The sequence below is a fragment of the Anguilla rostrata genome, chromosome 3, assembly GCF_018555375.3.
Source record: "Anguilla rostrata isolate EN2019 chromosome 3, ASM1855537v3, whole genome shotgun sequence".
In the NCBI taxonomy this organism is placed as follows: Eukaryota; Metazoa; Chordata; class Actinopteri; order Anguilliformes; family Anguillidae; genus Anguilla; species Anguilla rostrata.
The window spans coordinates 41,772,786-41,789,191 of record NC_057935.1 but is presented as its reverse complement, the minus strand read 5'-3'; the positions used below and the strand labels follow the sequence as shown (position 1 = coordinate 41,789,191).

The following is a 16,406-nucleotide window of genomic DNA, read 5'->3' as shown; positions in this document are numbered from 1 at the left end:
ATTTGCTCATTAAGTTAGTTGTGGAAAGTTTGGACAGCCCTTCGCAAACTATGACCAGGAGTTTGCATCAGGGAGGTGCAGTTGGCAGGATCCCGTTTGGGTGTTGGGTGGGCTCAAGCTGGTCCCGATGTCTCGGGTTGTCAGATTACATCTACAGTACCGATTGCCAGTTGTTGTCAGTAAGACAAGGCACTGGGTTTCCTATCCTACGCTGTGTGCCTTGTAATGTGGAAAATAGTCCCTGCAGTTACACAGTGAGTGGGTCCTTTTTCTACATTAAATTTAACACTTTCCTTCTCAGCTGGAGGTGTAGCTGAAGCATGTGACTGCTCAATAGCACAAGAGCATCCAGCACCTCAGGGCCTGCATATCAGGACCCTTACCTATCAGCGATGGTGTTCTACCAAAAATCTATCCTCTCTGGACTTTGTGGAATAGGTAGAGGAAGAAAGAAGGAAAGGAAGAAGAAGGCAGACAGAAGGTGAAATGAGAAGAGAAAGTGGACTTGGAGGGAAACAAAGTAAAGGTTTGTGGGATTATTGGACTGAACTGGTTTAGCAAGATTTAGTTATTGTGTGAGGAGTTGTAAAAAAATATCTCCCCAAACCTTTGTCATTATTAGGTGTCAGAATGTAATGGTCAGCATTACTTGGCCGGCTTAAGGCTAAAAGGTAGAATTAACCTTCAGTGTTGACAGGTGATGGTTAATTACAGGGACTGGTTAAACCTCCCCAGCAGAGGGAAGGACTGTGACCTAATTAGCTGTTCTGCATTCGCTGGCCACCCACAAAGACAATAAACAAGTTCAGACCCCCAACACCTTCCCGCCCTGTAAAGATTTACGATGGTCAACACGCAGACGGTCTAGTGACCCGAGGTCTCCCCTGCAAGGTGTGTTCAGGAGAGGGTCTCTGCAGCACAGGGCTGCCTGCAGCCCCAGGGGTAGATAAGGCCCCGCAGTTCTCAGGTGTTTTTAGGAAAGTGCACCTGTGCCAAGGAGGTGTATCATGGCAGCAGCTCTTGGGGGTACACTGCCTGCAGCGCCTCTTCCAGCACGCAGCTGGAACACAGTTATAGAGAGCCGCTGTGATTCTGACCTTAAACCCCACACCTGGCAGTGTCTGTCCATCTGTGTGTGTGTGTATGAGTATGTGAGTATGTGCATACATGTATGTGCACGCATGTATGTGTGTGTGTATTTGTTTTGTATATGAATTTGTGTGTTTGTGTGTGTGTGTTTGTTTGTTTGTTTGTGTGTGTGTGTGTGTGTGAAAATGTGTTTTCATGCATGCATATGTGTGTTCTCTTTTGTACATTCGGAGAGGGTCTTAGGAGTGGCATGAGAGAGTGGGATTTAGACTCCCTCAGATCAAGGGACCCTGCCCTACCAAGGTAGTATTGATTTTCTAATTTTGCCTCCCAAAACCTAGAAAACCCATCTTTCAACTGCATCTTTTAATAAAAGAAGAAATACTGGGGAGGTAAATCTCAAAAATAAACTATTAGAGGCCTTTATTTAATATGGCAACTATGCCAGACTGGGCTAGATTAGTACTGAAGCAAAAAGCAGATCTGGGCTAGATTAGCACTGAAGCAGAAAGCAGGACTGGGCCTGATTAGTACTGAAGAAGAAAGCAGGTCTGGACTAGATTAGTACTGAAGCAGAACACAGGACTGGGCTTGATTAATACTGAAGCAGAAAGCAGGTCTGGACTTGGGTAGTACTGAAGCAGAACGCAGGACTGGGCTTGATTAGTACTGAAGCAGAAATCAGGTCTGGACTTGGGTAGTACTGAAGCAGAAAGCAAATCTGGACTTGGGTAGTACTGACGCAGAAAGCAGAACTAGGCTTGATTAGTACTGAAGAAGAAATCAGGTCTGGACTAGATTAGTACTGAAGCAGAAAGCAGGTCTGGGCCTGATTAGTACTGAAGCAGAAAGCAGGTCTGGGCCTGATTAGTACTGAAGCAGAAAGCAGGTCTGGGCCTGATTAGTACTGAAGCAGAAAGCAGGTCTGGGCTAGATTAGTGAGCAGTATGGAAGTCAGGCAGGACTGGGCTTTGTTAGTTCTTTAATCAGAACTGTCCTAGGAAGACATATGTGACTAGAAATGGTGTTGGAGCAATCATCCCTCTAGACCAAGGGAAAAAACTGAGGCCCGGACTCACTGGTCTCCTAATCTAGTATCTAATCATTCCCCAGTTTGTCTCTCTAACTCATTTGGCGCATGGTGTACAGTGTGGGCCAAAATACCACTGTCATTAAATTTACTAGTCTCTATGAAATGCTTTAACGTCCATTAAAGGCGCTATATAAATTAAATCTATTATTGTAACAGGAGTTAACCAATTGAGGCCCAAAGGGATGCTCTTACAGCACAGAATCCAAGCCAATTAACCATCCCTTCAATTATTAAACATTGTGTTCATGAATTATATATCAATATCTTTATCGTGAATGTGGTTAATGCCCTCACTTAGTCCAATTCTAATTACCAACTTAATAAGTGGGCTTCCTGAATGGACACTTAGCATTCAGAACTGGGCCCATCCCCTGCTGCTGGACTCCTGAGGCAAGCGTTGACTTTCATGGCATCCTGCCCACCTACCAAATATCAAACCGTCTTTCTGGAAAAAGCCCCAAACAGATTCCTGTAACTATATCGCAAGAAACAGAAATGAGAAAAATAGTTAGAATCGTAAAAAAAGTTTTATGTTCACCATGCGAGGTTCCATTTGCAGTTTTGAGGCCTCTGCCTTGCTCCGTTCTGGACGAAGACCTATTCAGATCAGTTATATAAATTATGTAAATAAATATTTTACAAAACATTGCAATCTTCAGTGCTGTGCAGATCTCTGGAAAATGCTAAAGATGTTCTGGATTCAAACTTGCTGGCACACAGCAGTCCCAGGCAATGGCTCTGTGATTTACAGGGGCTGCGTAATAAAAAAAATACTCTAGAAATTAAATAAGATGGCTACTCCCACTGAAAAAGCAGGTTCCTCATAAAGCTCCCGTTGTGCACAGTGACCTGAGCAGAGGCCACATCCTAAGAAAAAGAGAGTGCACTTTTTCCTCCTGAGACCTGGCTAAAAACAAATTTAAGCAGTTTTTGACATATCATTATCATTTCTTTTCATTGAATGTCCCTTGTCGTGTAGGTTTCAACACTGAAGAGTAGCAGAGGTTATAATGTCCAGGGGTCAGAATGTAAAAGTCCTGCCATGCATTTCTTCCACCCAGCCAGCTGATTTCACTAATTGGCTCTACCACCTAGCTGAAGAATTGTGCTACTGAGCAAACATAGGTGATTGGAACAAAATACTGGGGATGACTTTTTACTTTCTGAACATGAATTTTCTACTTCTGAAGAATAGCTGGCTCTTGAGCTTAACACCAGAGACTCATGTCCCCTACAGGGGACAGGAATGATTTTCTATATCTTGGGAGGTTATCAGGAAGGCCCACTGATTTCTTTGAAACAGGCCCGAGATTTCCTCGCATGTAGATGTACTGTGTCATGTGACACTTCCAGGAAGCTGTTCAGCTGGAGAACCACATCTGCACTCACAGTATTTCTGAGTATTCACTGTTGCATGTTGCTTTAAATGTATGCTGTCCAGCTGCCTTTTAGTCGCAGATTTGCAAGATTGATGCAAGCAAAAACATTCTGTGTGCAATAGACAATGATGATATGTAATCTAAAGTCATCATCGCACCTAACGTGATTCACCGACCATTTCCCAGCATTTTGGTGACTGGCTGTGTGCGTATCTACGGTGGGGGGGGGGGGGGGGTGGAGGTGGCGCCATGGTAACCAGCTGTCCTGGTTACCATGGTGATGCCTTCTCTGGGGCCCCTCCCATTGGCTGGCTGGCCCACTGACCTCGGTGCCTGTGTCTGGGAGGTGGTGCCTGGGGGTGAGGGGGCGAGGCAAACGTGCTGGTAGATCTTCCTGAAGCGTTATCACTGGGTCAGTGGTAGTGCATCAGAAACTGCAATCAGGAAAATAACTGGTGCAAAAAAAAGCATGAAATGAAATGAATGAATGCTGGTTTTTTCCCTGTTGGCTGTTATTTCTGCATGATGAACAACGGAACATGATTATGTATGCTTGGACAGTTGTTCACTAGAATGTCTCGCTATTTTTTAAATTGCGGTTTGGCCGTCAAATGGTGTACAAGCAGGAAGTGGTGGGAAGGCAGGCGGCAGACTGACAGCTGTTGGTTGAGGATTACAGGAGAATAATCACAGTTGCTTTCCACACTGTCCTTTATAAAATCTACTACAACAGTATCTACATTAATATATGAAAATGCAATGGAAAACTGAAGCTTCATGAACAGTTTGTGTGCTATTAAACAACGGCTTCATGAACACTAATTAAATAGGGTTTGCTCAACATAACATGATTGCTTCAAATTAGTGAGTTACTGGAAAACAACCTGACAACTTACTTCATTTTTGGTTTATGGAGCCTCCTTCTCCCATCAGTGGTTAAAACACAAGGGATCCAGGAGAGCCATAGGGTCTGCTTGTGTTACTCAGCAATTAATTGATCAACTAAAGAAGTTGATTACACAGTTAACTCACCTCACCTGATCTGTTGAGTCTAAACTGAATGTTGATTTTTAGGTGAAAGCAAAAATCAGCAAATTCTCCAGGCCCTAGATTTGGGATTCCTGCCTTATAACAATGTATTAGACTGCAAGCTAAGCCCAGCAACAGTAATAATCTGTGAGCACTGGTGTCGTTTCTCAGTGGTTCAAAAAAAAAAAAACACAGCCATTGTCGTGACACCATGGCTGAAGTTGCCAGTGGGTCTGGCAGCCAATCTCGTTACCAGCAGGATTATAAACCAGCAGTTTCTTAGCACTTTAAATAGCTCTGATCAAGGTTATGCATGTGTATGCTGCCCTACTTTCGAGGGAAGCTGGAGATGGTGTTTGGCCACCAGTATGCTTCATGCTGGATTAGTCATGCCTGAAATGATGCTGGGAATTCTGGAAAATGGAGTAAAGTTGTACATTCCCTTTGACATTGCAGTTCTGACACAATGCACAACAAGGACTCTTGTTTTTTAATGGCAGAGATTTTTTGGGGGAAAGACTTGTGAACATGGACATTTATCTTTGAGTTATTCTACTCCTTTTCAGTTAATAATTAGATTTGAGGAATTTTCTGCTTTTGGTATATTATGCTTATTTGTTATATATTCATTTCACTTAGTAGAGCAAAGTCTACACTGCCCTGCAAAGCAAAAGAATTTCAGTTAGCATCAGTTGGGAGATGTATCTCTACTATGCCTTATGGTTGTGTGGCTAAAACGTGATGATGAATTAAATTGAGGTAGATTGGGTCACCCTGGCAGTAGCGCATTAGGTCTTGACTTACAGTTCATACTTCGTGTAAAATTTGACACTGCACAGAGTCAGTTACAGCCATTCAGAGGGGTAACCAGGTTTTACAGTCTACAGGCAGCTTTTCTACAGGGCTACATTCAGGTCAATGGAGCCTCACCATTCAGATCCTTATTTCTCAGCATAGGGTGTTCCACGAATTGTTGATAATTGCTAAATTTTAAAACGTTTCTTGGTTTTTGTATCTTTTTTCCTTATCATTCCCACTCGTGACGTTTACACAGCCACAGTGTTCAGTTTTGAATTTAATTTATCCTTGCCAGGTATCTTGGACGACGTGCTGAAAAATGCAATTTTCTAAGCACGTCTTTTGGGTCTTGTGATAAGTTCACAGTAATTTGATCAGTGCTCTAGCTCGCTCATTGTGAGCTTAACTGAGGGAGGGTTCCAGCCCTCTGAAAAAGGCACTCAGCAATCCATTGGGCTATGTGATTGATATACAGTATTATATGGATTTGAACATTTTAAAAAAATGATTTCCAACAAAATTCATATTGTGAATATAATAAAAGGAATCCACAATTTTTTGCAACAAAGCTTTAAAAAACTTGCAGCCATAAAGCTTAGACATGTCCAGCACTGATGCTCATAACTGACCTGTACTGCATGTGAGTGATGAATGATGAATGATGTGCTGCTTGTTCTTGGGGAGATGTGTGAATTCCTTTAGTCTAAACTTTCAGGAGCCAACAGAGAGAGTAAACATTTCTGAGGCAGTTTAGCTGTCTGGTAAAGTTTTTATTACCATTGCAGTCGCATGTGAATATATTCATGAGACTCTAAGTGAGGTAAAATTGCTTAAAAATAGAAGTTAGTCAAAAGCTCCCATAAAATTCTAAGAATGCAATGCAAGTGTCAGTTTTTAAAAAAAATAAGGCAGCTTTAGAAGTCTCTTAGTTCCTGGACGAAGAGTGGAGGAAGTTCTAAATGAGTGAAGTGAAAACACAAGATCAGAGTAAGCGAGGTTCAGAGATAGTCACCTTAAAATGGCTAATAATTCCATAATCAAATCCTTCATAACGTCATAATTGCATCTACTGTCATAGAACTCGATGTAAATGTATTATAACCAAATAATCAGGCATAAAATTAATAGCTTTATATAAACAGATTAACTTCGATTAGGTGGTTCTAGCAAGAGACAGAAATAGGGGATGGATGCCAACCTACATGATTCTATTGTAAAACCCATGTGCTTGATCATCTGAAGTTCAGGACACTCGAAGGTGTGCAGTAGGGGTGTATCAGAGCTCACTTTTCAGAAATAAACAGTTAATGCGTTATATAGATAAATTATTTCTTCCTGAAGTTTACCAATGATATTTGGAAGATTTTATTTTTTCATTTCTTGGTATGTTGTATAAAAACCATGTTAGTACAGAACTACAGAAAGTAACTTCTGATTTACACAAAACCTGAGGAAATTAAACATAAATAAGTCACATATTCCAAAAAAACTGGATAAAGATATCTCAATGTAACTGAATGAAAGGAAAACAAAGGTGGTAGACTAATATCTTACTCACAGTACAGCACACATTTTAAACCTTTTTTGATACATTGACATTTAAGTTGAGCCTTCTTGTCAGAAGCTGCCACAGACTGTTGCTCACCTTTCTGTTTCCCTCACTGACTTGTAGGGTAGGTCTATGCCAAGAACTGTCCCTAGCTGGCTTCAAACTTGCTGTTTGCCCTATGGGGTTTTCTAGCACTTTATTTCTCGGTTGATAATTTTAAGTTTCTCTGTAATGGACACAGACAGGCTAAATTCTTTATGACCTTAAATTAGCCTACAATTTTTGTAATGTTCTCATTTTTGAGAATTCAAAAAGGGTAGCATTTTTCACTACCAGTGTCAGCTAAATACAGATACTTATTACACTGCCCTTGTTATGCCAACATGGACAAAATGCTCTAATAAGATACCACTTACATCATGTCTGAATATTAGTTACTAACTTACAAAGCTATTTGTGTTCTGAACTTTTCCCTGAAACCCACATTTCCAATGGGCATAAACATGCACACACACAGGCTCAGCAGATCTGTCAGCTCAGTTTTCCAGGGGTTTACAACTTTAAAGTCGGTAGTGTTTTCTGTTATATACACTATTTTTGTGTATATAACAGATGTTATATACATTCTTGTCTTGAATCACCACATCCATCACAAGCATAATTTGTTGGATAGGGCATGTGTGAACAAGATGGCTAGTAGCAGCTAGCTTGTCTGGCAGGGTAGCCAACAGTGACCTACTAACTAGCTGGTGGCTGCCCATTATTTTATTTTTCTGATTTTTAGAAATGGGCTTTAAGAAGATGAAGTGGTTGAGGTTTGTTGAGATTTGACAGAGCTGCCTGTTCCCATGGTGTTTAGTGTGGCTAAAGCTACCACTAGCACAAATATAAAATGTTGTTCTATATAAAGGATAACCATTTGGAACATCTAGATTAGTGTGGTCTGTGAAGTAGGCCTGCAGCTTTAAAAAAGGAATGATGTATTATTGTACTTTATGGTTAATGATAAGTCAGTGTTAGATAATGGGTGTGATGGTTTGAGAGCACAAGAATTGCTAGCCATTGGCATTTTCTCTTGACAACTGACATTTTCTCTTTCTCCACGAGGTTTGTAATGTGCCTTTCCAGAAATCCCCGTTGCTTCCTTTACCTGTGTCCCAAATTTAGAAGCAGCCCAACAGAAAAAGGACAGGGACTCTTTTTAGACAGCTGCTGTTTCCTTGGTGCAACAAAAATAACTTTTCTTTTTCATTTTTTATTTTTTTAAATGTGTGTTGCACTGGTTCTCCTCTCCTGCAGTGGTTCCACACAGGTCATTCACTCTGTAGTCTCCCTGGCCATCCAGTGATCGATCAACTGAGGCTTGTCCAGAAAAAGTTCTCTGTACTGCAGGACACTTGGTAAATATATGTACATACACATGCACGCATGAAAAAACACACTCTCCTTCACACATATTCCTTCACACACACGCGCACACATGCACACACACACACACACACACACACACACTTCTTCAATCAGTAAGAAGTGAGCTGATTAGTGATGATGATGATGAGGGTGAATGTTGATGAAGATCATTCCTCCCCATCACTGCTGAGGGGATTTGGGCCTCAGCTGATCTGTTGCTGTGACAACGCAAGGCTTATGCTGTCACCTCAGCTGATGTGCTGGTCTGTCACTGAAGAGTGGGACAGGAGAGGGGAGAGGGAAGGAGAGAGGAGGAGGGGTGGAGCAAGGTGAAAGGAGAGAGGAGAAAGGGAAGATGAAGAATAAAAAAGTGGGCCAGTGAAGGAGTGGGGATGGCAGAGATAGGAACTGAAGGAAGAAAGAGGATTAGAAATAAGTGAACGGTTATGTGGAAGGCAAGAGGGAGAGGAGAGACAGTTGAGAGAGCTGGAGGTAAAGAGCCAATAGAGAAAGAGAGGGAATTAGAACAGAAGAAGAAAGTTGAAGCACGAGCCTTTGATCTCTTCTATGCTCCTTGTTATTCCTCCCATCTAAAGAGTATACTAGGCCTGGACCTGGTCGCCCCTGGGGAGCCAAGAAATGCAGACAGGGATCTGAGGAGGTTATAGAGTGGAAGGTCTGGGTCCCCTGTAGTTCCCTGCTGTTTGCAACAGCTGACCCAATTGCCACTAAATGCGGTTTTTTGACTAACTTGCAGTAGTAGTAGAAGTATAAATAATAATTTCTATTAAATCACAAAAAATGTACAAACTTCCTATTTTATACACAAAACAGCAGATGTTTGGGTTTGCACAATTGTTTTACACCAAAGAACTGGCTTTGGAAAATATTGCCCAACTGAGACTTCATACTAAATGAATCTGAAACCTGAGGGGTTGGGTGGGGGATGGATGATGAAATCTACTTGGCCCAGCCGCTCCCCTCTCTCTCCGTCAGCTCCTTTCCGCTCCCCATACGGTGACAGCGGTGCCCCTCCTCGCTGCTTTGTGACCTTGGCTCACCAGCCACTGGAAAGTCTGGAGGGAAAACAGGCTGCTTTTGGAGGAGAGGTGTGTGCTTGGGGACGGTTAGGGAACAGGAGGAGGGGGGAGCAGCTGTCACTCACCCTCCTCATCCCCCCCCCACCCCCCAAAGCTGTCAGTGCAGCTGTCTGTTCTGCCACCACACTGGGACCTGTCTGCTGGGCCACAGGGCCACAGATGGTCCTGTGTGTCTCCAGAGGTGGACAGGTACAGCCAGGTCCTCAGCTTAAAGGCAAATGAATATATGCATTTGGTCTGTGATGCGCATAATTGCTTATTGTTCTTATTTTGTTGCTTTTGTGTGTGTGTGTGTGTGTGTGTGGGTGGGTGGGTGAGAGGTGGATCTGCTGGAAGCTGAGCTTACTTATTCACAGACTCAGGAAAGAGAAAAACAGATTTAGCTCATTTTAGCCTGTCCTTCTTTGAGAGTGACGCAACCTGTGTGTGTGTCTAGATGTGCACTATATATATATATTCGGAGTATAGCAGCCAGCGACACAGTTTAACAACAGCAAAACTGGTTCATAAATGCAGCTCCAGGCTGAAGCTTGTGTGGCTGTGCACAGGGGAGTGAAGTTCGTTCAGGTCAGAAAATGCTATTTTACTGCAATCTCCTACTGCTCCACCACACAGATACACAGATGGTCTTATTGACTACTCACTGGGTTTCCCCAGTGAGCTGTACTGCTGTGCCATCTCTAGATAGAGCCCTAGACCATTCTACCCTCCATGCATTTGACAGCAGAGTTTTTTCCTCCCATAGGGGCAGGTGCATGGGGTCAGATTTGTGGTGGCAGGTATGCAGGGGCAGGAGGGTTTAGGGTGAAGGCATAAACCATGCTGAAGATGGAGCGACTTATCCTGACTGCTGGTGCAGGGTGGTATGGTCCTGCTAGTGCAGGTAAGGGTGGTCCCTTTGGTGCATATAGGGATGGTCCTGCTAGTGCAGGTAAGGGTGGTCCCTTTGGTGCATGTAGGGATGGTCCTGCTAGTGCAGGTAAGGGTGGTCCCTTTGGTGCATGTAGGGATGGTCCTGCTAATGCAGGTAAGGGTGGTCCCTTTGGTGCATGTAGGGATGGTCCTGCTAGTGCAGGTAAGGGTGGTCCCTTTGGTGCATGTAGGGATGGTCTTGCTAGTGCAGTTAGGGGTGGTCCTGCTGGTACAGGTTGAGGCGGTCCTTTTAGTGCAGGCAGGGATGGTCCTGCTAGTACTGGTAGGGTTGGTGCTTTTGGTGTAGGTCAGGATGGTCCTTTGGGTCCAGGTAGGGGTGGTCCTGTTAGTGCAGGTAGGGATGATATGCTAATACAGGTAGGAATGATCTTTTGGGTGCCGGTTTGGATGGGCTTGCTAGTACGGGTAGGGGTGGTTCTTTTGGTGCAGGTACGGATGGTCCTACTGGTACAAGTAGAGGTGGTCTTTTTGGTGCAGTTCAGGATGGTCCTGCTGGTGCAGGTAGAGGTCATCTTGCTGGTGCAGGTAGGGTTGGTCCTTCTGATGTAAGTTGGGTGGTACTTTGGGTCCAGGTAAGGGGGTTTCATCATCTCTGGACCCCTCTAGGCCTCCAGGTGAGCCACAGCTTCAACATTAACAAGAAGGGTGGCCCTGAATGCAGGCAGGACTGGCGGTCCTTAACGGTGTGATGTTTGGTGACAAGGAGCTTGAGAGTGTGTCCTTGAGACCGATTGCTGTGGTGCTGAAGACAAAGGCTGCTGCGCCGGTCGCCAGATCTGCAAGAATTAACTAAGGCAGAATTCTGGCCCGACTGAAGGAGGCTGCTTTTGTTGCAACGTTCGCGTTTGGTAGTCTGGAGTATCCAGTCTCCACCGTCCCAAAATGAAAGCAGCCAAAAGCTCTCAGCCAAACATTGAACTGTGTCCAAAGAGAAAAGAAGCAAGTAAGTGGTCCTGCAGACGAGAGCTCGGCATGGCCCCCGTTACTGCTTACAAACACGTATCCCCTCTCAGGAAGCCATCGATATGTAATTAAACGACTTGGCAGACGCTGCCGTGAGACACTGAGAGTGGCAGTGTAGTTTGTGTAAACTACAGTGGCAATCATAGCTGTTTTTCTCCAGCACCTTGATTAGTCATTTACTAAATAAATTGACATCATTACAAAAAACAGGTGGGTTCCTGATTAAGCTGGTCGGAATTACGGCATTAGTTAATGACAGGATAATTGATGTTATTTTATATCAACACTTTAATTTCCACTCACCTGGAGCTGTTTGCGCAGATGAATAAACCTACTGCTGTAGAGGGGGGAGAAGGGTACAGAGAATAGAGGAGTGGAGGAGAAAATATGAAAAGAGAACAGGAGATAAGGGAAAAGGGGAAGGAGGTAAGAGGAAAAGAATGGAGGATGGAAAGAGTGTAGAGAGAAGGAAAAAGAAAAAAGAAAAACAGGGAAGCAAATGTGTGTTTCTGTGCATGCATTACATTTAATTGTATGTGTAATGTATGTATATAACCCTATACGGATGGGATTAGTATTGCAGGACAATGCTGGTAATTTATTTTTTATCATTGCACATCAGTGATTTCAATGGCCCATCCCCACCGAAAAAGCCTTCATTACTCTCCACTGAGGAAGCATGTCTGTGTTCCCGGATGTATTGTTCACACATTCCCACCTACCAGGGGGAAAGAAAAACACAACACAAAACATTGTTAGCGTTATACAACTAAAACAAAGTTTAAAAAAAATATTTCTAACACTTGCTGAAAAATATATGAAAGAATCTATGAAAAATAAATGAAATATATAAATATACAAATGCTAGAAAAAGGTATTATAAAAATGTACCACCCCTATTAGTTGGAATTTGTATCAAATGCTGATGTGTTGAGCCAAACAAATTATCAAGAGGACCTCTGAGTTTGCTGAAAAACAGTAGGTTTTTTCAGCTGTAATTATTATTCAAGTACCCGGTAAAAATCACTGACATCGTCGTTCCGGACTTGAATAAAATGACTTTTTTTGGTAAAAATTATATTACCTGACCTCTCCTAGTGAAACTAATCCCATACGGACAGGGCTCATGTTTGTACATTAGTGTTTATCCCAGATAGCGAGAGACTCCGGGCCTGATCTGTGCCGATTCTGGCTGACATCATGCCAGAAGCAGCACAGATCCCACCCAGATTCACTGGCTATCTGGGGTGTAATGTGTGTATATGTTTGTGAATCTATGTGTATATTTTTTATGTTGTATACGTTTGTGTATCTGTGTGTGTCTATATGTAATGTGTGTATATGTTTTTGCATCTCTGTGTATGTGTAATGCGTGTATATGTTTGTGTCTGTTTGTGTTTATGTGTAATACGTGTATGTGTTTGTGTATCTGTTTGTGTATCTGTATGCATGTGTGATGTGCGTATATGTTTGTGTATCTGTATGTTTATGTGTAATGTGTGTATGTGTTTGTGCCTCTGTGTATGAGTAATGTGTGTATATGTTTGTGTATCTGTAGGTTTATGTGTAATGTGTGTATGTGTTTGTGCCTCTGTGTATGAGTAATGTGTGTATATGTTTGTGTATCTGTATGTTTGTGTAATGCGTGTATATGTTTGTGTATCTGTATGTTTGTGTAATGCGTGTATATGTTTGTGTATCTGTATGTATGTGTGATGTACATATATGTTTGTGCCTCTATGAATATGTGAGGGAGAGAAAATGAAAGGCAGAAAAGGGAGGAGAAATAAAGGGGGATGTGAGAGAGTAGAATAGACGATTTGGCTCTGTATGGATAGTGGTAATCCACAGTGCCATGTACTCAGTGCTTGTTTATCAGTTGTAGTGCCTGTAACTATGAAGCCACACCATGTCTCTCTCCTGAGAGATACTGTCTCCTCGAGCCGCTCAAGGTCAAAACAACTCGGTAGAGAAAGGAATATCAAGGGAAGAAATACACACCCACACACAAATACAAATGAAATTAAACTGAACTGGTGAAATGCAGGAATGACCGAGTATCATCCCATTCCATCAGTTCAGTCTGCACCAACGATGAACAAGCCCCTTTGTAAGGAAAACTCCAGTTATTTTTTACTCTATCCTGTTTAACGAAAATGTTGTGGAGTCCCTGGAGTCTCCCGGCTCCCCGCAGACCAGTTCAGAGAGAGGTTCCTCTGGGTGATCACAGGTGCTGAGGCTGTGCCCTTGGGGTGAGAGGGAATAGGGTGTCTGCTTTTGCTCTCCAGCCCTGTGTGCAAAGAGTGTGTCCTACCTGGACAGGACAGTGAGGAACAGACACAAATTGTATATAGTGGAGGCTGCTGTGCTATTCCTTTCACCGGTAGTGTCCTTGTCCTGTGGAGCGGCTTTGCATGGTTCCTTATGGTACTATGGTCAAGCAGATTCTCCAGATCTCTCTGTTGGATTCAAACTCATTTCAGTCTTTCATCTCACATGACCATCTGAACTTTGACATCCTGTGACTTGTAGGAAACTAAAGGGAAATGACTCTGCTTTTCCCACTTGGACTGGACTGGTGAGCCAATTCACCTCTGGAGATCCCTTGTCATTTATTTTACTGTGGTGGAATGTGTGTGTGTGTGTGTGTTTGAGGGTTTGTAACGTCAGTATGAGCATATATAGCTCATGTGTAGATATCAAAGCATGTGTGTGTGTGTGCATGTGATTGTATGTAATGTATATGTGCATGTGTGAATATGCAAACTTGTGTGTGCTCTTGTGCAGGCTTTAATCAGTACCAGAGGGCAGGGTATTTAATAAATACCAAAGTGTAACCTACCACAATGCAGGGTGTTTAATCAGTACCAGAGTGCAGCATGTACCAGATTGCAGGCTGTATAATCACTACCAGAAAGTAGGATGTTTTATCACTGTGTCGAATCACTGTGAAGAATAAAAACTTGACATGCGACAATAAATGCTTGTTTGTCTTCTTCCTCAGTGGGACGCTCCAGATCTGCACATATATGCAGGTGTGCGGCTCCAGATGAACTATGCCAAGGATGATGCACGGCTGGTAGGTCAAGGAGGTGAAGGTCACAAGGTAATTTTGTTTATGGTGTGTGTTTATTTCTGTGTGTGTGTGTGTGTGTGTGTGTGTGTGTGTGTGTTTACGTGTGTGTGTGTGTTTGTGTGCATGTGCCCCTGTGCCTATAAAGCAGAGAGAGAACTTGACAAGAGTGGAAATAGCTTGTTTTTCTCACTGTTGGTGTTTGCGTTTGCTCACGGTGGAAAGTGAATGAATAAGCTAATTCTTAAATACATGTTCAGTATGAAATGTACAGTTTTTCAGGAAGAAGAAATGGAGAAGTTTGATTATTTCTTTGCCCTTTTTTCATGTTATGTGTAAACACCAGCAAGAGCACTAACAGTCTGTGCATTTGTTCCATACCTCCATAATTGAGGCATTCCAGAAACCATGTGGGATAGAGTGTGACATACAGGACATGTGGGAGAGGGAGAGAGACATTGAGAGAGAGAGATTGAGAGCGAGAGGCGGGGGCGGTGAGATGCTAACTGGGGTCCAGAATGACTACACACGTAGTAGTTCTTTTTATTTCACCTGTCCCTCCCTTTCAGAGCTGTCATCATTTCCATCCATTCTGACGCTATCCTTACACTTATCCTTGCCATCATATTTTGGACCCTTTTTGTCTTTTTCCTCAGTATCCCTGAAGGGAAAAGTTTGATTTTGCAAAACGTGATGAATATAATCGACCTTCTTGCCTTTGCATTTGCTGTGATTATGAAGCACATGGCAGCATTACCAGTGACAGAGACCAAGATCAATACAGGTATGTGTAGGTAGGCCCTAAGACCAAATGAGTTGGGATGTCCATGTGTTTCACTTGTCTTGTTTTAATTTTGTTGCTGGGTGAGGCCATTATAGTGCCCCTTTGTCACTTGATTCGCCAGAAATTCCTAAATGGTGTCATGAATGGGCATACAGTAAAGAAATGGTGAGCTGATTTGATACCATTCCGTCTGGCTGTCGATCTGAGATTTCAAAGAAGTGTTCTGTTCGGTGAGTGCAACCAATCGAGTGCTTCATACTGCAGAAAATGTCATTATTCTGCTGCTGCTGTTGCTGTTCTTTTAATCCAGAATTACACGAGTGTCCTGTCATGACATGGCATACAACCCTCTAGTCCTCAGCTTTGAAGAGCAAAGTGGAAACAGAGGACAATGGAATATAGGGTGGCCTGATTGTGAACTCTTTTTGCCCTCCTTCATGGTGCCAGATGTCACCATTTTCTGGGCAACATTAAAAATTAGAGTGTCCAGTGTTCTGATCTTATTATATAACAGACAAAAAGTGCTAGGCTCTGCATTCACAGAGCAGTACATAAAGCACTGCCTCAGAGTACTGAAATTCAGCATGTGACATGTGTAAAACAAACCTCAACCAAGGCTTGGCTCTCAAGGCACACACTAATCATATAAATATTGCAGATTGTCTTTATTTGCTTACTGCATGTTACCAATGAGCTTACATATACAAGTAAATGCTCCACGTTTGAAGGCTGAGAATCACATATTCTCCAGAGAAAAGGAACAGACATTTTCCCAGCAGGGGATTGTGGGTTATTTCTCTCATAGACAAAAAAAAAGTCATTTTTATACCCCCACCCCAACCTCTTGCGATCAGAGAAAATCAGCAGAAGACCTGACAATAAGTAAAAATGAAAAAAAAAAAAAAACTGTGTAAAGTATCAAAGGAATGTGTGTCCCCGCAGTGACAGGTTTCCTTAGGCTGTTATTTTTTCTCTTCTTTCCCCCCGATTTTGTATTTCCCCCTTTTCTGGATCTTTTCTGTTGCTTCCATCGATCCCGCTGGGGTTTGTGGCAGTGGCTGGGATTAGATATAGCTCACAAATGCTTTAATCCCCTGAGATCCCCCCACATTTATTATGCAGAGAGGAAAAACCCAAAGAACCCTCCAAAAAAAAAAAACTTTCATAGCTTATGCCTTCACTTCAAAAAGGGGAAGAAGTGGGAAT

The 16,406-nt window shown here is 42.8% G+C and overlaps 1 protein-coding gene across 1 annotated transcript in view; it reads left to right on the top strand.

Moving 5' to 3' along the window:
• Positions 1-16,406, top strand: part of bcl9 (BCL9 transcription coactivator) — a 122,096-nt gene that overhangs the window by 39,912 nt on the left and 65,778 nt on the right. Inside the window, exon 2 of the mRNA XM_064327649.1 lies at positions 14,348-14,449. The gene's annotated coding sequence lies outside the window, so the exon portion shown is untranslated. The remainder of the gene's footprint in view (positions 1-14,347; positions 14,450-16,406) is intronic.